The 20018-nt window shown below is 41.5% G+C and overlaps 1 long non-coding RNA gene across 15 annotated transcripts in view; it reads left to right on the top strand.

Moving 5' to 3' along the window:
* The window catches only part of LOC116641862, a 108209-nt gene that overhangs the window by 7359 nt on the left and 80832 nt on the right, over nucleotides 1-20018 (top strand). For 8 of the 15 annotated variants that reach the window (XR_004301260.1, XR_004301266.1, XR_004301262.1 and 5 more), the window contains exon 1: nucleotides 13144-15176. The exons of 3 other annotated variants lie outside the window; for them this stretch is intronic. This is a non-coding gene — a long non-coding RNA (uncharacterized LOC116641862). Of the gene's footprint in view, nucleotides 1-878; nucleotides 1003-3167; nucleotides 3438-13143; nucleotides 15238-20018 lie in introns of those variants that run through there. 4 more of the 15 variants (XR_004301250.1, XR_004301259.1, XR_004301258.1 and 1 more) reach the window with 4 other exon arrangements.

The raw sequence follows: 20018 nt of genomic DNA, 5'->3' as shown, positions 1-20018 counted from the left end.
ATTGGAACTTTCCCTAGAAACTAGGTTTGCCTTGGGGGACACCAACACTCAAGGGCTCCATTGCACAGCAGAGAGATCTCGCACCCCCCTCCCCACCTCGGCCCCCCATTTGTGGCTGTCAGAAGTGACTTCTCCCGAATAGGTGGCGACTTGTGGGGGCCCCAGGGCTAAGCTCCTCTTCCTTAGACTGCCTTTTATTTTTTTTTAGATCACAGTGTGCTTAATAAAATTAAGAGGATCCCATTACTCCCTTTCTCCCTAAGCACTGCCCTGTAAGGTCTTTCAAACTGTCGTTTGGACGCCCACAGCGGCTTTCAGAAGTCAAATTAGCATTGCTTTTCTATGGAAAAGAAAAATGGAAAGAGATTTAAAAAAAAAAAAAAAGAGGCAAAGGCAAAGGGAGAAGGAGAAGAGGTAAAAGGAGTAAGGTGGAGAAAAAAGCAGGGAGATTGGGGACCGAAAGGGACAAGACAGAGGGAGATAAGGGTGCGGGACAGCGAAGAGGTGAACGCTGAGTCACCCTAACAGGTCATTGGGTACGCAGGAGCAAGAAGGAGCAGCTCAGGAAAAACAGGGTGCAAATCGCTCCCCACCTTTCAGGCCTCCTTCCCGCTCCGCCGCAGGAGCGCAGACTTGGAGCTCGGCGCCGCCCGCCCGCCTTTGTCACGGGCTCGGTGCGCGGCCGCGGGCTCCCGCGGTGGGCTTTGTTCTGGTGGAGCAGGGCAGGACCCCTTCGCACCGCCGCATCCCCGCCCTCCCCGAGCTGGGGACAGTGGGGGTGGGGAGGGGGCGTAAGGGAAGGGGACCAGAGAAGCAGCAGCGGGCGCCTCCGAGCCTGGGATTTCTTTCCTTCGCTCCTTTCCGTAATTGAGCTGTTGTTCTCCCTTCGGGAGGGGGCCAGGGCTGCGCGGGAGGAGGGAGAGCGGGAAAGGGGGCGCCAGTTCTCAACCCGAAGCAAGGGTGAGGTGCAGCTCTCCGTGCCTGCGTCCGCAGATTTGTATGGTATGCATGTATGCATGGGTGGATGGAGACATGCATGTATGCATGAGGAGAACCACTGGATGTGATCCCACATTCTAGGTTTCTAGCCGAGGTTTTGGCAGCTGCAGGGCACCTCAGGTCGGTGCCTGGTTATGTCCTAAGATCTGCTCTCGAGGTGTTTTGGGGCCGCGGGTGGGCGCTGTGGACGCGCCCTGGGTCCGGGGACTGCCCACGGAGAGCGCGCAGATCCCTGTGGCGGAGGCCTGAGGCGGGGGACAAAGAGGCAGACACTGGGAGCAATCAGAGGGCAGGCGCGCACATGCACCCACGCGCGCACCCCACCCAGAGTCCCTCCCCATGAGCCCCCCGCGCCTCGACGCCCAGGGCTTTGCGTCTGGAAAGTTCGCTCCTTGCAGAGCCCGCTCCCTTCTCTCACCATTGCATTTGCAAACGGCGTTTGAACGTGTGTCACCCTCTCCCCAGCCACCCCCAAAGGTGTGGGCAGATTGCAAGAGTTACTGCTCTGTTATTGTTTGTCAAACAGGCCCTTTCTCTTGGGAGAGAGGCGAGGGGCATGTGGCGGATCCCGGGCCAGGATTACATTAATCAAAGCATTATTTCCCCAGAGAAGTGGAGCACAAATGAGAGTAAATCCTAATAAAATTGGATCGCGGAGAAATGGTACGCTTTAAGTAATCTGTACTGCCTGATAAAAATCTCACATTTATAAGGTGTGGGTCTCTAAAAAAAAATTCGCACACCTCTGGCCTTGGCTTGGCTGCTGGGTCCCGATCAGGACGGGGGACAGTTATTATCCAAAGCTCAGCTGAACTTCTGGAATGAGAAAGGGACGTGGACACCCCAGAGTTTGAGGTTTCACAAAGTCAGGTTTACTCCAAAGGCACTTTTGATCCTGGGCGCCCCCGTGGGGTGTGTGCAGAGTCCCCGGGACGGATCAAGCTCCCGCCTCGGTGGCCTGTGAGGACTCGAACTCTGTACCTCTGGGAGCGTGGCCCCTATTCTCCTCCCTTCCAGCGATGCTGCAGGGTGGGCAAGTCCCCGGGGGGGGGGGAAGTGGGGGCGCAGAGCCCCGCCGAGCGGGAAGGCGGGCACGGCCCGCGAGCTGGGCAGGGGCGGGCGCGGCGTCGGCAGCCGATTTCCGGGTCTCCCGGTTCCCCAGCCCAGGACCCGCCGCATCCGCGCTCGGCCAGGGAAGGGGCGTGCATTTGAGGTGACTGCTGGGGAAGCCAAGGGCGCAGCTCGCGGGCCAGACTTCTGGTACTTTCGGGTCGTCCCAGCCAGGAAGCAAGGCTCGAACTTGATCCGCCTTCGTTCACCGAGTGGTGGGAAACTTTGCGACGCTTTGCGCGGCTGTGCGAGGAGAGAAAAGAAAGGCTCCCCCTCCCAACTCCAGAGTAAGGACTGAGCCAAGCCAAGCCAAGCAGCCAGGTGGCAAACTCCCCCTGCCAGCTCGTGGCTTCCTCCAGCCGCAGAGACCCGAGAGCGGGCTGCGACGCCCCGCGGCCTCTCGGTGACAGCGTGCAATCACTCAGTCCCGCGTCGGGTGAGCCCCGGCCTCAGGACTCTGCCCGACCCTTTCCGCGAGGCGCGGGGGAAACCCGCTTCTGTCCGGATCCTCCGCCCGGTCCCTCCTCGGCGCGGGGAGGCTGGCTGCTGGTTCCCCCACCACCCTACCTCTCCGGGGCGCCAACGCGCGGCGCCCCCTGCAGGCCAGCGCCGGGAGGAGCCAGCGCGCAGCTAGCGGGGGCCCCCGGGCCGCGTGGGTTCCCCGCGCTACCCACGGCCACGCCCACACGCGCGCGCACACGCGGCGCCACCGCCTCCTTCGAACGCCAGCTCCCTGCGGCGGAGGCGCGGCGGGGCGGGGCGTGAGGAGGGAGCGAGGGCACGCCGGGAGGCGCGGGGAGGGAGGCGGCGGCGACGCCCCCTTTCACGGCCTGCTCCCGCCTCCTGTCCGGTCCACGCCGGGCAGCCCCCGCTCGTGCCGGCGGCCGCGCGCCTCGTTGCGGGCGCGCGGGCTCCGGAGCCCCGAGAGCCGCGCGGTGCGCTCGCGGGGGTCAGTGCCGGGCCAGGCCGCCTCACCTCCGGCGAGCGCGCCTCGGAGGGGCTTCCTCCTCAGCAGTCCGGCGAGCGGAGCGGCTTGGAGCGGTGTGCCGGTGCGAGTGTGTGCGTGTGCGAGGGCGTGCGTGTGAGTGCGGTGCGCGCGCAGGGCAGGGCAGGAGGCGGTACGGGATGCTCCAGTGCAAGCGTAACATTCTCAGCCTTGAGATCTAAATCTGCAAGCCTGGAGTTCACCCACAACCCCCCCCTTCCCAACACACACCCCATCTCTGCACGTGCGTCTCCTTCTTTTGCCTTCGTCCCGTCTGATTCCCAAAGAGATCCCTCTTGTGGTCCGGGGATATTCATGGACGCCCCGACTCACGTGAGCGAGGGTAAGACTGAAAGGGACAATGTTCGCTGAGAAATGCCACCGAGAGCGTTTCCATCATCCAGCCTGCTCTGAAGACTGGATTTCACTCACCGGGAAGCCACGGTTCAGGGGCTTGTGTATCTGCTTCCTCTCTGTCTTGGTCTTAAAAACTGCTTGGAGGTTGTTTTTATTTTTGGACGCTTAGGGAGGAGGTAGCAATCAATTGAAAATCACATGCTGGCTGTGTCTTTAGCTGACTAGTTGTGCTCCTGTTATGTGCCACTGTCCTCAGTCCCTTTCCAGTTTACTGGCTCCTTTCCAGTGATGGGCAATTTTGGGGGGAACTGAAGACACCCACACCTTTTCAGTTCTGAAATAATGACTCCCCTTTCCTCCAGTCTGTGATTTCCATAATTTCATACAAAACAGGGCTGTCAGTTATCTCTCATTAGAGAAGAGAAAAGCAGGCTAGCAGAAGAAAACTTGGGCCAGATGCAATCCCTCCTCCTTAAAACATTAACCAGTCCCATCCAGATTGTTCAACTCTCAAAGGGAAGACAGGGCAGAGAGAATGCAGAAAAAGGCTAAATATTCTCTCCATTACTGAGAATATGAACCCAAACTGTATTTTAATAGCATGAGATTCAGAGGAGAAACTTTATAAATACTTTTAATTGTCCTCTTTTTGGCCTCATGTTTGCATCTGAGGATTTTCAGTAATTTGGAGATACCAATGGCACATATATATTTTTTTATTTCTTGGATTTATTAATATTAGGTGTTTTTCCTATTCACCACAATTCTTTATAAGACCTCCTGTCCTGGAGAAAGGCTGTAAGTGAAATTTACAGATGCTCACCTCAAGAGACCTAAGCAGCTAGTATCTTGATAGAATTTCAGTTATTCCTTTTCACGGGTTAATTTATAGACGGCTAAATTTTAATAATGAACGTTAATGGTGAGATGTTAATGTTTAACGAGATGAGTTTTTGTTTTTGGAAAATCAGAATTTAGCTTTTCTTTGAATTATTTATCAAGCTGTTTGCCCATAGGCTTTCCTAAGAGAAGGGGAAGGTGCAGGGGAGGGTATCACTAATTTATTTAAAGCTTATGTTGACATACGATTATACAACTAGCCTTTTGGAAAACAGTAAATATCTAAACCATGTCTATAAACACCCACCTTTGGGACTGTGAAAAAAAGGAGAAGCTAATTACTTCCATAGAAAACAGCACTCAGTTAACAGTTAACTAAAATATTGTTTGGCAATCCTTAGAAGCTCCTCCTCCTCCTTCAGTATAGTACCCTTTGGTAATATACACATATTTATACATGATGTAAATATACATATGCACATGGGTAGATGTTTATGTACATAACATAACAACATATATACATACCCCAACTGAATGCATTTGCATATAACATGTCCATGTGTAATATAGCAAACTTCTACGATTAACAATACATTCTACAACAGATAGTCTTAAAATAGCTGGGAGAGTGAGTAAATCGTATTCCTATTGAAAAAACGTTCAAAATTTATTTTTAAATCTGAATTGAGCTAACTGTAGATGACCCCACAGAAATCAGTAAATAATACATGCATAGTATTAATATTTTAAGCACACCCCATTCAAAAGTACTACGAACTTAAAATAACGTGTTTTATGTAGAATAAAAAGGCATCATACTTTAGAATGCATATTTAAAATAGAAATAGTCTATCTAAATTCAGGTATTTTTTTCCCCCCTGCAAATTAAATACTGTTGCTTTAGAACAAAAATTAAATTCTGGATGCAATGAAAAAGAGCATTAGTTTTATTTTCCATTCTACTGTAAAGAAAACATTTTTAAGTATTTTAATTTTATGAGCCTTTATATCATCAAAAGACTTTCCGTAGTCTAGTGATAATTCAGAGCGTAAACAGGAAATTTGAAGCATATATTTATACTTGAAATGATTTGTGTAACATGGGATGACATGTTACCTATTTGCTTCTTGTTAGATAATATTCTGAATCTTGGCATTTTCAAAGGTTTGTTTTTTTTTTTTTCTTAAAATAAGAATTACAGTTAAAATGAATACATTGGCAAGAATCCAAATACACTTTTGTGCCTTGTGCCGAGCAAATGTAAAGAAATGTTATATCTGAATGTTATGCTTTAAAAGCTATTTGTCCTAGTTAATAAAGAAATCAAAATGATAAAGTTTTAAAACTTTCTTGAAGACCATGATAAGAAGAGCTTTCTCACATAAGCTTTCTCACATAATGAGAGTTGCTTTTACTGATACCATAAAATATTATTTTGGTTTTTCTATGTTTATTTAAATGTATATTTCTTTCCTGAAAAACATATTTATGGTGGTGTTCCCTCATGTAATTTGTCACTTATTTATTTCAGAGAGAGTATTTCAAAGACTAATATCTCCTCAGTGGTATCTAAGTATTAGCGGTGAGCTTGTGTAAACAAAAATCAGTTTAGTAAGCTGCTTTTCCAGGTTTGTTTCTTAATCTTTTTATTAAAAAGTTTGAAGTCAAAATGATGAAAATACCACAAGTGAAAATTTTTAAAAAGGAATATTGCTTGGAAAGAGGCAAAAAACATCTTACTCTAGATGGGGTTTTGAAATCAACTGCAAAAATAAGTTAGTCTTTTATTTTAGAAAGTTTTCTGTGTGATGGTGTGGCGTGATATGAGTAGACACAGGCTACGTAACTATTTTAAAATGCGCAACATTCATTCAAAAATTTGGACCAAGAGTCATTCACTACCAAAATGTAAAAGAATCTTTTCTGTCGATTTAATTAATGAAGTGGGTAAAGGACTATTTTAGTAGGCTCAAGTTACACATATAGAAAGATTTGTCAGAATAACTACTTTGGCATTCTGGGGCCTAACAGCAGACAGAACTATAATATAGCAAATAAAACACCCCAGACTGTAGGCATCCAAGATTCAATTTTATTAAAAAATTTGGCAGTTAAAGAAAAGAAAGAAAAATGCTTATTAAATCAGGGCAACTATAAAATGTTGACAGATCTCAAGTTTCATATCCAACGAGGCTCTTAGGAAACAGCTAGGATGTTGGTGGACTACAAGTTATTCTGTCAAACCATTTTTCCTAGCGAATTACCTTTTCAGTCCCCTCGAATTTAAACTCCCAACTTCATAGACTAATCATTTTCTCTTTCCCTCCCCCCCTTTCCTTCTCTCTTTCTCCTTCCCAAGCCTGTAAGCATTTGGGTGAAGCTAATGCAGTAAAGGTTCAGAGAGACACCCGAGAGGGATTTCAGGTAGTCAGCCTCAATGTTTAGACACTTACCAATGACACACATCGAGGGGAGATGTATCTGTACTCTCTCAAAACATTTATTATTTTTTTTCCTCATCCAACTACCAGCGTCTTTTAAAGAGAGAACCAGGCGAGGTCTACCGAAGGCAAAATAAATCAGAGAGTTGAATTAATTATCTGGAGAATTCAGGCTGCTCTCCCTTCTGCCTTAGCTATTAAGAAAAAAAAGAGAGAAGACATAGTGAAATTTCAACAATCTAGATTGGCTATCTGTAGTGATTAAATTTGTAAGATCACAGCTAATTCTGTGAGATACTGCTTGATTCTTCATTCTACCAATGTAATGAGAGATGGAACACACACCTGAATGGATCTCCGGATGAGATATTTACCAGATTCAAATAAAAAGTGTTGAGAGGCCTGACTTGCCAGGTTTGGCTGAGTGCGTTGATTGGATAATTGTTCACCTTTCTACTTAGCCGCACGAGAGGAGACACATACACATATTATAAAATATTTTAAATTAATGTTAAATAGTCCAACTGGGATCACTAAAGTTATTTACATCTAGCAATGGATTAAAATGTTAGCATTATATATGTAATGAACTAGAATTTTAGTCTCCTCGTCTGCTCTCACTTGGAAACATTTGCTGAACACATTTTCAAGGATCTTGTAGGGAGGGCAATTTTCTCAGTGTAATTTGAAAGGTGGTCTCCTTTTATTTTCTTACTTTACTTTTTCGGGGGGAGATGGGGGACAAAAAATCGAGAAAATATGAGAGGGCAATGTTATGTATTGTAGGTGGTAATTAGGCCCACAGACTATTTTAAAGTAGTTGGTAGAGTAGGCTAAGATTGAGCATGATTTGGGCTTAATCTAAAGAACATTAATAAACTCTAATTACTGGTAATTTTTAAAAAAAGATACCTAGTTGCAAATATGATTTTAAAAATAGCATCTAAGAATCTCTATTAATAAGCTTTGCTTTCTCAAAAATTTCTGGAAAATTGTCACTATATTTTGCATTCATGTAATTAAACATGCTTAAGTATTGTTCTAACACATAAAGCATGAATACTCCATGAACAAATAAAAATGTAGGCTAGATAAAAATAAAATATTGCTGATTTCGTATTTGCTATAACTTCAGGAGGGAGTGGCCAGGTAAAAATTAGGGGCTAGTAATGCTTTATATTTATTCATAAAGTTTTATTACCCTGACCAAAATGATATTCTCTGGATTACTCCTAGAAAATTGAGATCATCTTTTGAAATTTTTAATGATTCCTATTTCTAGATGCACATAAAGATAGGGAAATACTTAATAGCTTTCATGTTTGCTTGCACGGAAATTAAACATACAGAAAGATTTAGCGAGTAAATGAATGATGCTTAATAGCTGGGCAGTTAGACCTAAGATTGTACTTTTGTTGTTTACAGCTATTAGTCATCCTACCCTATTTTGTTCCCTTGAGCCTCAAGAACTTATATAATGTGAAATTATTACAGAATCACTAATTATTCCTCACCTCAGACCCTTTTCAATGAAGTGAGGCTATCCACTAAAGATTTATGGCCAAACAGGATGATGAACTTATTATTAGAGAGCTCTCCTGTCATAAGAATTTGCAAGATTTTTTGGAAATAATACCTATAGGGACATTTATTTTGCTTCTTTCCTTTCTCATTTAAGAGTTAGGGCCCAATGCTCCATGTTGGCCGTTGATCACGGTGGAGGCTGTTGCGAGGTAGGCATGTAATTTCTTTATCTTTCACCTGCAAATTACACACATTATTTTGCAGCTCAAAATAAGCATTCCCAATGAGTTGCATTCAGTAAATGTCTTTCACGGCATTAGTACAGAACTGAGGTACAAAAGAATATTAATCTAATACATTCCAAAATTCAAATACTTGTGATTAATAAGCATTATTATCTATAAATAAGGCCCTAATGATACTTTGGCAGTGTTGTAAACACAAGAATCAGAGGCAATTATTGTCATTATTGTTCAGCAAGTACTTGCCATGAATACCAAATGGGTTTTACTGTCCAGCTACTTGGCAAAGAAAGGTTCCTATAAAGAAACAGATGTTGGCCAATCAGGACTGGCTACTATTAACGGCCCTTAGCCCAAAATGCAGAGTCTTTAAATAAAGAAAAAAAACCTCAAGACATCAAAACGGTTTTGTCGTGATTTTTTAAAAAATGCCCTTTTATAATAAATATAAAAGCATCTTGAAAATAATGCTGTTTTCCAATACTGACTTTGGTGAATTGGATGCGTTAGCAACCATTATGCTAGCCGGAAGTAAAGGTCTCATTTGTGAGGCTCTAGACACAGTGGGATGAGGTGCCCTTGAAGAAAAATCAGTGGACAACAAAAAATAAATTGCAACAACATGAATAACCCTTCAAAGAGCACAGGCATGGCAATGTTTCTCTTTTCCCCTTCCTCAGGTTACACAGAGCTCATTCCCTCACTCTTCTCTGTTAAACAGGACCAGCACACCAGGCCTAGCTCCAACACGTGTGTGTGTGTGTGTGTGTGTGTGTGTGTGTGTGTGTGTGTTGGGCGGGGGTGGGGGGCTGCTGCAGTATGAGTTAAGCAAATTCCTCACGCTCACAGAGGAGTCCACACAGGCCCCTTGCCATACATTTTCACTCTGCACTCTGGGTCCTACAAGCCAATGCAGGACCAGCTTTGGCTGTGCCAAGGAGCTGATTTTAGCTTGCAGTCTTACTAAATTCAATGGCACTGGGTAACAGCAAGATTAGTTTTTGTGGAGGAACAAACAAACAAACAAAAGTTCTATATACATTTTCCCAAGGGATAGATGCATTAAGCATTGAATATAGATTTATTGTCTATTTTAAAGTTTACCTGGGCCAAGCCTTACGCTTTAAAAATGTTATAGGTCTGTACGGTGGGGATTGAGAAAGGATTCAGTTGGTTCCCCATGGCACTGGAGAAACTTACAGAAGAGTGGGGTGGCTGTGGGGTAGGTGATGTTTCGAAGAAGCAACATGTTTTTCAACCATTGTCACTGGCTTTCAGTTTTAGTGTGAGCATGTTGTTTGTGGAAAATGCACGATGGGATGGGACACTAGTGCACTGGAGGTGAGTGAGGGTGTTTTGTACGGACTCTCCTCTCCCCCAAGCCCCCAAAAGACACCTCTTTATCAGCACTTCCAGTTTGATGGGATTTTTCCCTTCTTGCCCCCAGGAAACTGAAACAAGGGATTCCATTGTCCTCGCAATAAACTGGATGGGGAACCAGGGAGAGTGTCAACCTATGAGATTTTCCTCTGGCTCCTACTGAGAATGTTCTTGCTGCCCTTAGCCCTTAGCCTGGACTTTTGTTATGGGAGGAAGGTCGCCATGCTCCGGGATGCAGGTGGCTGGACTCCAAAGCCGTTATTGACAAGAGGTCCTCTCTTCTATTTTCAGTTCCTCTAAATGGGCTGGAGGGAGAATGGTCCACCAGAATTCAGCAGCCTGTGCTCACTCTCTGAGCGAGCAGCAATAATAATAATGACCCAATTTTACTAAGGACTTAACCTGAGCCTAATGTGCATTGTCCTACTTAAGCCTCTAAGTGCCTGTTGTATTCCGATTTGACAGAGGAGCTGAGGGAGACATCTAAGGGGCCTAAATCACCTGTCCAAGGTCACGTGCTGGTGGTACCCCGTTTTGGTCCTGTCTCTTAGAGACAGTGTGTTTCTACCAGCAGTGCTTTACTGCTGTCCAAATTCTGGGGGACCCTGCTGCTATCTCCCCTTCTTGGAGTTCCCCAGATGTCCCCACTGGCAAAGCAGTCCTGTGACATTTGTGAGTGCAGCTGACACCCCCCCGCCCCCCCAGCCACAGGCTCATATCAAAACAAGGCTGGTCAAGGCTCTTAAGGCCACCTAACACAGCATGGCCAAACTCAGCCGCATCTCCCAGCCCTGTGTGGTATGGGAACAGAATAAGGCTCAGCCTATTAACCTGGAATGATTATCACAATTTGGTTTGGATGGCCCACTTCCACTGAAGTATAGCAAGTTATGATGAGGGTCTCAGAAAGTGCATGTGTGTCTATCTATAAATTCCTGCGCTGGATATACATAGAGCGATGTGTCAGTTTCTCTGTGTATGAACACCCTGGGGAAGAAAATAACCCGCTGATGGGAGGCACCGTACCCATACACGAAGTTGACTATGACTCTGGAGATCGTCTCTGCTCCCAAGCTGATGGAGGAGCCCACCGGGCTGTTTTGGCTGGTCTGTTCCGCACTGTGCACAGCTCACGGACACCTTCGCAGGGAGTGAGTGGATGCCTCGAAGCCACAGGCAGAACCCCCGTCTTAACCCTCCTCACTGGTCTTGGCATCATTTGGGAGACAGTGGAGCTGTTTCAGATGAGCCTGGGCTAAATCAGGGGGGCTGGACTCTGTGCCCCCTTTCCCGCCCCCACAAGGGAGTGCTGTGACTCTGGGCATTATTCCTCATTACACTGACCAGGGGGCAGAGTGTGCAAATGCTGGTTCCTGGCGGGAGGGAAATGCATGCTTTTGCCTGGGGTCTAAGAAGAAGTACAGTCCGTGGAACTTTGAGCAACACCCGCGCTCTACTCACAGCGACAGTGATATAAAGGTTGAAAAAAACCCTCAATAATGATTTCGTCCTAAATGAAATCTTCATTGCTACCACTGGCCCCCAAAGGGCAAAATGTTATCTGTAAAGGTTAGAGTGAAAAGGTTACTTGGCTTTTGGAAAATGACTTTCACCAATTAATTAATTAGCTATTAATTAGTTAATATTCTGCCTCATTCCAAGAGAGAATTTGACGCAATTTATAAAAATACATGACAGGCAGAAACTAAGGTTGGAAAAATGAGCCAGGGGAAAGGCAGCATAAACTAATGTGTACCCTCAAATTCTGTGCTCTGCTTAGAGATGCTAGAAAGTCACATAAAATGACACGAGATAGCATTTGCTTTCTCCATAGCAAAAAAATAGAAAAAAAAGCTATCAATCTGTGTTAACTTTTATTTGAAAAGACACTGCTTTCAAGATGAACTATCCATTGCATATGACTAGAATATATTTCCTAAACATCTTTGCTATATTTAACCTCAAAGACGGTGTTCTAAGAGAAATTTACTACGATCGCTTTTGTATTCAAAACAGAAAAGAGAATCTTGAGTCCATTCAAAATTTATATTGGAGAAATAGCATTATGATACTCTTTGGCAACTTCTAATGTTAGCAATTGGCATTTTACTTCCTATATTTACTTCCCATAAGATAATTTGACAGTTTGCAAAATATAGATCATGTCTGCTTCTTCCCAGTGAGTCCCAGGAAATCAGTGAATGATATATGTTTTTACTGTTTCTTCTGTTTTTGTTTTTGTTTTTTTTTGTTGTTGTTGTTTGTTTGTTTTGGTAGTCAAGAGGCAGATAGTAGAAAGAGCTCAGTGAAGCTCCTTAGATTTAGGGGTATCTCAATTCATGCACTAAGCCACAACTAGTTTAGTGATTTGGTTGCCTCATGTAACTCTTTTGCTCTCTGATTTCTCATCTGTTAAACCAGGGTAAGGGATTTAGTTGGTCTTTAGCTGCCTTTTCTAGTCATAAAATTCTGTTGTTTTGAATTTTCTGTCATCTAGAGAATCCATTAATGTAAGCATGATTTTTAAATATCTAGTTATATTTCAACTGCTATAGAACTTGCATGTAAAGAAGAATACAGGGCATTCTATTATGTGGGGTAAATCAATAAAATGAAAATGTATCCATTGACAACGTTTGTATTTTCACCTATTACAGAGCTGTGCCATCTCTTTGAATACAATACACTTTTATGCCCCATTAAAGCATGCTTGACATAGCTTTCAACTACTTGCAAATGCTGAGGAGTTGAAAAACATAACATTTACAAAAGATACATCTGGTGCATATTTATATGACTTGGAATAAGGAATCATTTAAATACTGCTGAGCCATCTCCATATTAGGAGAAAAGATATTCCATGTCCATATGTGAAATCGGTAGTAAAATACATGTAGGTTTAAATTTCTCTTATGCATTTTTTTTTACTTGACACATGTTAAAAATATGGAAATATTGATTAGGGCTTAATTCATCTATTTGAGCTGCTGCGATTGCTTTTCCCTTGAATTTATAGATCACATCATTAAGTCTAGTTTATATTCTAGAGGAGATGAGTTTTGAAAGGGGTTAAAAGTAGCACTTTCTACTTAGAAAAGTTGCTTCTTCAGGTGCAGGAATTGTTAATCTGGGGATCACGGACAAGTTCAACATCCAGAGATAAGCTTCAGGGCTCTCTGAACCTCCTGGATTTAAACGCAAACATTTGTGTGTGTATATCTGCATATGGTTTTTTTTTTTTTTTTTTTCCTGGTAAAAGCCTAACTCACAATAGTGTCTTAAAGAGGTTTATGATCCTGGTATAGTGGAAAGACTTGATATCCTAAGAAATACTTGGGGTTACCTCTTACTAGTTGTTTAACCTACCTTCCATGGCCACCTGTCTTCTGCAGGTCTTATCTGTAAAATAAAAGGGTTGCACTAGATAATTTCTGATGCTCTTTTCAGCACCTGTATTCTGTAGTTCTAAGTGGGAGACTTACCTCCATCTACCTAAATACTTAAGCTCTAATGCCATCAGAATTTGTTTTACTCCGTGCATTTATTTTTAGGTTGTTACTGTGGAGTTTCTGGGTGGAGTAAAGGTGAGTTATGCTGAGCAGTATGCGGGGCTGCATACATATCAAGTTGGGAAAAAAGAACACCTAAATTGTACAGCTTTTCTAGAATGCCATGTGGTACAGCATATGAAATATAACTTGTACCCTCCAGCTCACACACACTTTAATTAATGTTATGGGCTGTGCTTTAAACGGAGAGAAGTGAGAAAACCAAGGTTAAGGACGCTCTGTTCTTTACTATGTAGAAGGAAAAAAGAGACAGCTATGTAAATTAAGGATTTCGTATCTCCTTGTCAATTTCTTATCTGTTGTCAGTTCGAATGATTTCTGAATCAGAAGAATGCTGAAGATCTGTTTTCCCATCAATTTTGAGCCTAAGGAATTTGGAGCTGGAGTTCTGAGCCAGGAAACAGTCCTGTTTTGAATTCAGAGGCCCTACTGCTGAGCAAAGATGCCAGGCTGATGATAAATTCCAAAAGGTTCAGCTTGATATTTCAACCCCAGAGGTCAGAGAGGATTCTTGGAGTGGGCAAAGGGAGTAGCAGGGAATCTGCAGTTGCAGCACTTGGGAGAAGCGCAGCTCAGGCAGACTTGGGTGACATGGCCCACTAGGAGAGACCCACCTTTCCTAAGTGGAATACTGCAGTGGGCACTGCCGGCCTCAGGCTAGAAGGCGTCTCTACATTTTTATATATTTGACTTGGTGTATCTCCAACATCTAGAAGGCTTTCTAAATTTCTCACTTTACAGTTAGTTATTATGATGTTTCACAGGCCAAACCTCCAAAGCTGATGTGATCTATTGTGCAAAATTTCTTAATTTGAGAGGTATTGATTGGGCAGATTCTCCCACGTTATTATTTTTTTGAGCCCGTAAGATCAATCATATCAGTGTGGCCGCTGTGTGTGCGGACTAACTCCACAGGCACACCACAAACCAGATTCCAACCTCGGAGGCAAGCGCTGACTCCCACCTTTCTATCCTTGTCTCTTTCCCCAGATATTTTTCTCTATTGCAGATCTATTAAAACTCTTTCAGTATAGCAAGAAGCGATAACTTTTTCTGAGTTCAAAGCCCCATGGAGACTCTTTTTCAGGGAGGATGGCTTGAAAGTGTCCTGTAGAACCAAGACGGCTGCAGTCATGAACTTCATATGAAGTCCGATTTAGCTCATATGCATTATGATGTATCCTGATGACACTAGGAAACCAGAGATTTATTTATTATTAATTCGTATATCAAATGGTTGACAGAACTTTTCACGACCAATTGAAACGACAAAAAAAGACACGATTAAGGATTGAAATATCACAGACCAAATTTCGACGGGGAAGGAAACAAAAAAATTTTTTTTTTTTCTAAAGGACCATAACTCTAAAGCTCCAAAGCATTGTCAAAACCAGAAATACATCCTGCCCTGAATGTTTCCTTAAGCAATTAAGTTATTTATCTGTCTCTTATGGTTATTTACCTTGGTGGAAAGATGCGTTGACTCACCTGAGTACCAAGCAACCCCAGGAGGTGGGAGGGAGGTCAGAGTAAATTTGGCTAATGATATTGTGTTTTCGTCTTTGGAAGGAAGGGAAATAAAAGGCTGATGCTTATTACTGATGCCATTGCGTCTCCACTGCAGAGATCTGAATGACCGAAGCTGTCCTGACCGAGAGCTCTGTGTTCTGTCCTCTCTGCTTTTCCCGAGTCCTGTCCCCCAGGCTGGTGCAGCAACTCCGTGGTTTGGTAAATGACACTTGAGCTTTCTACTCGGAATATTCTCCCGGGAGCCTTTTTGAGCATATCGGTAAAGCAAACCACAGTAAAATTGAATGACATGCCATTGATGACGTTAGCTGGTTTAGGTTTAACTGTAATTCATTCAGTCAATAATATATCTGTTTATTTTGTGTGCATAGACACAGAGTAAATAGTATTTTACTTCAGTGTCATAAGGACCTTGGGAGATGAAATGAAGTGTGTCCAAAGCACCTTAGGAAAAGCTGCCTTCCAGGTCAAAAGTATCCTTCCCTTCACAGTGACTCAGTGTTGCTGTGCAGCAGGAGGTCATAAGACATCCCATGAAATGGAAGGTGACAGAGAAACAAACAAAAAAAGATCTCTGGCACTCTTTTGCCGTGGACTTTTTTAAGTCCCTTTCCTGAGGTCCTGGTATTCCTACTGTAATTAACATACATTGTTTTGATTCAGAAACACCATTGGTTTATCACGATTTTTTTTCCAGTTGGATAGTATTATTCAGGGGGGATGTAATTCCATCTTGGAGAGGTTATGATTTGCAGAGGTGAGAACTGAAATCTTTCAACTTGGGTTTCTTAGGCTGGTGTCCACCTAGAGAATATTTTCTTATGTCTCTTGAACTTCTGTATTCATTTCATTAATTAATTAATTTAAGTGAATCACTGGGCAGTTTTTTTCTTACCCCCCCCCCCCAGTTTTATTGAGAAATAATTGACACGCATCCCTGTCTAAGTTTAAGGCATATAGCATGATGGTTTGATTTACGTATATTGGAAAATGATTACCACAGTATCTTCAGCCAACATCCATCTTCTCATATAGATACAATAAAAAGAAAAGAAAGAAGAAAAAAGGAAAAGACTATGTTTTTTTTCTCTTTGTGCTGAGAACTCTTAGGATTTACTCTCTTAACTTTCTTATATGTCATACAGCTGTGTTAGCTTTAGTCATCTTGTTGTGCATTGCATCCCTAGTACATATTTATATTATAACTGGAAGTTTGTGCCTTTTGACCACCTCATCCAATACCCACCCCCCACCCCCCATCCCAGCCTCGGGTAACCACAAGTCTGATCTCTTTTTCTATGAGGGCTTTTTTTTTTTCCTTTTTAGATTCCACATGTAAAGGAGATTGTAGAGTATTTGTCTTTCTCTGTCTGACTTCCTTCGCTTAGTATAACGCCCTCAGGGTCCATCCATGTTGTCACAAGTGGTAGGATTTCCTCGATTTTTTTTTATGGCTAAATAATATTCCATTGTGTATATATCACAGAATTTCTTTATACATTCATCCATCGACAGGCACAGGATGTTTCCATGTCTTGACTTTGGTAAATAATGGTGCTATGAACATGGATGGGGGTGCAGATATCTTTTCGAGTTAGTGTTTTTGTTTCCTTTGGATATATTCTCAGAAGTAGAATTGTTGGATCATATGGTAGTTCTGTTTTTAATTTTTTGAGGATGCTCCATACTGTTTTCCATAGTGGCTGCACCAATTTACAATCATACCAGCAGTGTGCAGAGGTTCCCTTTTCTCCACAGCAATGCTAGCATTTGTTATCTTTTGTCATTTAGATGATGGCCATTCTAATGAGCATGAGGTGATATCTCCTTGTGGTTTTAATTTGCATCTCCCTAATGACTAGTGATATTGAGCATTTTTTATGTATTTGTTGGCCTTTTATATATTTTCTTTGGAGAAATGTCTGGTCAGATCCTTTGCACATTTAAAAAAATGGGTTGTTTTTTGTTTTTGCTATTGAGTTGTATGAGTTCTTTATATACTGTGGCTATTAACCCTTTATCAAATATATGGTTTGTCAATATTTTTCCCATTCTGTAGGTTGTCCTTTCACTTTGTTATGGTTTCTTTTGCTGTGCAGAAGCTTTTTAGTTTGATGTAGTCCCACTTGTTTATTTTTTATTTTGTTGCTTGTGCTTTTGGTGTCATATGCAAAAAACCATTACCAGACCCATGTCAAGGAGCTTTGTTTTCTTTTAGGAATTTCATGGTTTCAGGTCTTACATTTATGTTTTTAACTCATTTTGAGTAAATTTTCGTGGGTAGCATAAAACATGGATCCAGTTTCAGTACTTGTGAATATCCACTTTCTCTGGCACCATTTACTGAAGAGACTGTCTTTTTCCATGATTATTCTTGGCTCTCTTGTGAAATTTTAGTTGACTGTATATGCATGGGTTTATTTCTGGGCTCTCGATTCTGTTCTGTTGTTCTATTTGTTTGTTTTTATGACAGTACCATACCGTTTTGATGACTATAACTCTATAGTATAGCTTGAAATTAAGGAGTGTTATGCCTCCTGCGTTGTTCTTTCTCAAAAAAAATTTTTTTTTTTTTTTTTTTTTTGTATCTGGGATCTTTCATGGTTCCATATAAATTTTAAGAGTGTTTTTTCTACTTCTGTAAAAAATGTCATTGGAAACTTGATAGAGATTGCATTGTATCTATAGCTGGCTTTTGGTAGTATTGACATTTTAACAATATTAATTCTTCCAATCCATGAACACAAGATAACTTTTTATTTATTTATGTCTTTGATTTCTTTCATCAATGTCTAACATTTTCAGAGTAGAGATATTTCACCTACTCAGTTAAATTTACTCCCAAGTATTTTATTGTTTTCAATGTTATTGTAAATGGGATTGATTTCTTTATTTCTCTTTCAGAAAATTCATTGTCAGTGTATAGAAATGCTACAGAATTTTGTATGTTAATTTTATATCCTGCAACTTTACTGAATTCATTGATTAGATCTGACAGTTTTTTGAGGGACTCTTTAGGATTTTCTGTATATAAAATTATGTCATCTGTAAATATAGACAGTTTTACTTCTTCCTTTCCAATTCTGATACCTTTTATTTATTTTTCTTGCCTAAGTGCTCTAGGAACTTGAACAGGAGTAGAGGGAATGGGCACTCTTGTATTGTTTCTCATCTTAGAGGAAAAGCTTTCAATATTTCACAATTGAGTATGATGTTAGCTGTGGGCTTGTCATATATGGCCTTTAGTATATTGAGAGATGTTTCTTTTATACCTAATTTGTTAAGAGTTTTTATCATGAATGGATGTTGAATTTTGTCAAATGCTTTTTTTGCGTCTCTTCAGATGATCATATGATTCTTTTCTTTCATTGTATTGATGTGATGGATTGCATTAATTGGTTTGTGTATGTTGAACCATTCTTGTATCCTAGAGATAAATCCTACCTGATCATGGTGGAGGTGCTGCTGAATTCTGTTTCCTAGTATTTTATTGAGAATTTTGCATTTATGTCCATCAAGAATATTGGCCTGCAATTTTCTTTTGTAGTAGTGTCCTTTTCTGGTTTTGGAATCACACTGGCACTCATAAAATGAGTTTGGGAATGTTCCCTCCTTTTTGATTATTTTGGAAAAGACTGAGAAATATTGGTGCCTCAAAAATTGATTTTTGTAATTGGTCTATTCAAATTTCCTATTTCTCCTGATTCAGTCTTGGTAAATTGTATGTTTCTAAGACTTTTCCCATTTCTTCTAGGTTGTTTAGTTTGTTGGCATATAGTTGTTCATAGCAGCCTCTTGTGATCCTTTGAATTTCTGTGCTATCATTTTGTAATGTCTCATTTTTCATTTATGATTTTGTTGATTTGGTTCTTTTCTCTCTTCTTCTTGGTTAGTCTAGCTAAGGACTTGCCAATTTTGTTTAACTTTTCAAAGAACAGAGTCTTAGTTTGGTTAATCTTTTTTTTTTTTTTTTTTAATTTTATTATGTTATGTTAGTCACCATGGTTAATCTTTTCTATTGTTTTTCTGTTCTCTGTTTTATTTATTTCTGCTATAATCTTTATTATTTCCTGTCTTTTGCTAACTTCGGGCTCAGTTTTTTTTTCTTTTTCTAGTTCCTTAAGGCATAGAGTTAAGTTATTTATTTTGGGGATCTTTCTTGCTTCTTAATATAGGTGTTTATTGTTACGAACTTTCCTTTTAGAACTGCTTTTGCTGCATCCCACAAGTTCTGATATGTTGTGCTTCTATTTTCATTTGCCTCAAGAAACTTTTTTATTTCCCCTTTAGGTCTTTTTTGATTCATTGGTTATCAGGAGAGTGTTGTTTAGTGTCCCTGTGTTCATGAATTTTCTAGTTCTCCTCTTGTTCTTGGTTTCTAGTTTTACGCCATTGTGGTCAGAGGAGGTACTTCATATGATTTCCATCTTCTTGCATTTGCTAAGATTTGTTTTGTGGCCTAACACATGGTCTATCCTAGAAAATGTTCCATATGAGGTTGAGAAGAATGTGTATTGTGCTGCTGTGGATAGAATGTTCTGTATATGTCCATTAGGTCCATTTGGTCCATAGTGTTGCTTAAATCCTCTGCTTCCTTATTGATTCTCTGTCTTGATGATCCATCTATTGTTGAGAGTGGGGTATTAAAGTCTCCAACTATTATTGTATTACTGTTTATTTCTCCTTTTAATTCTGTTAGTTTTTGCTTTATATATTTAGGTGCTCATACGTTGGGTGCATAAATATTTATAATTTTTATATTTTCTTGATGTATTGACCCCTTTATCATTATGTAATAACCTTTTTTGTCTATTTTTTCCATTTGTAGTTTAAAGTATATTCTGTCTGCTATAAGTATAGCTACCCCACTTCTTTTGGGTGACATTATTTGAAATGTTTTTTTTCTATTCCTTCAATCTTCTTCTAGCTTAAGGCTAAGGTAAGTCTCTTGTAGGCAGCATATTGTTGGATCTTGTTTCTTTCTTTCTTTTTTTTTTTTTTTAAAGATTTTATTTATTTATTTGACAGAGAGAGACACAG

Source organism: Phoca vitulina, unplaced genomic scaffold, assembly GCF_004348235.1.
Source record: "Phoca vitulina isolate PV1807 unplaced genomic scaffold, GSC_HSeal_1.0 scaffold22, whole genome shotgun sequence".
In the NCBI taxonomy this organism is placed as follows: Eukaryota; Metazoa; Chordata; class Mammalia; order Carnivora; family Phocidae; genus Phoca; species Phoca vitulina.
This window is presented reverse-complemented; position numbering and strand designations above follow the sequence as displayed.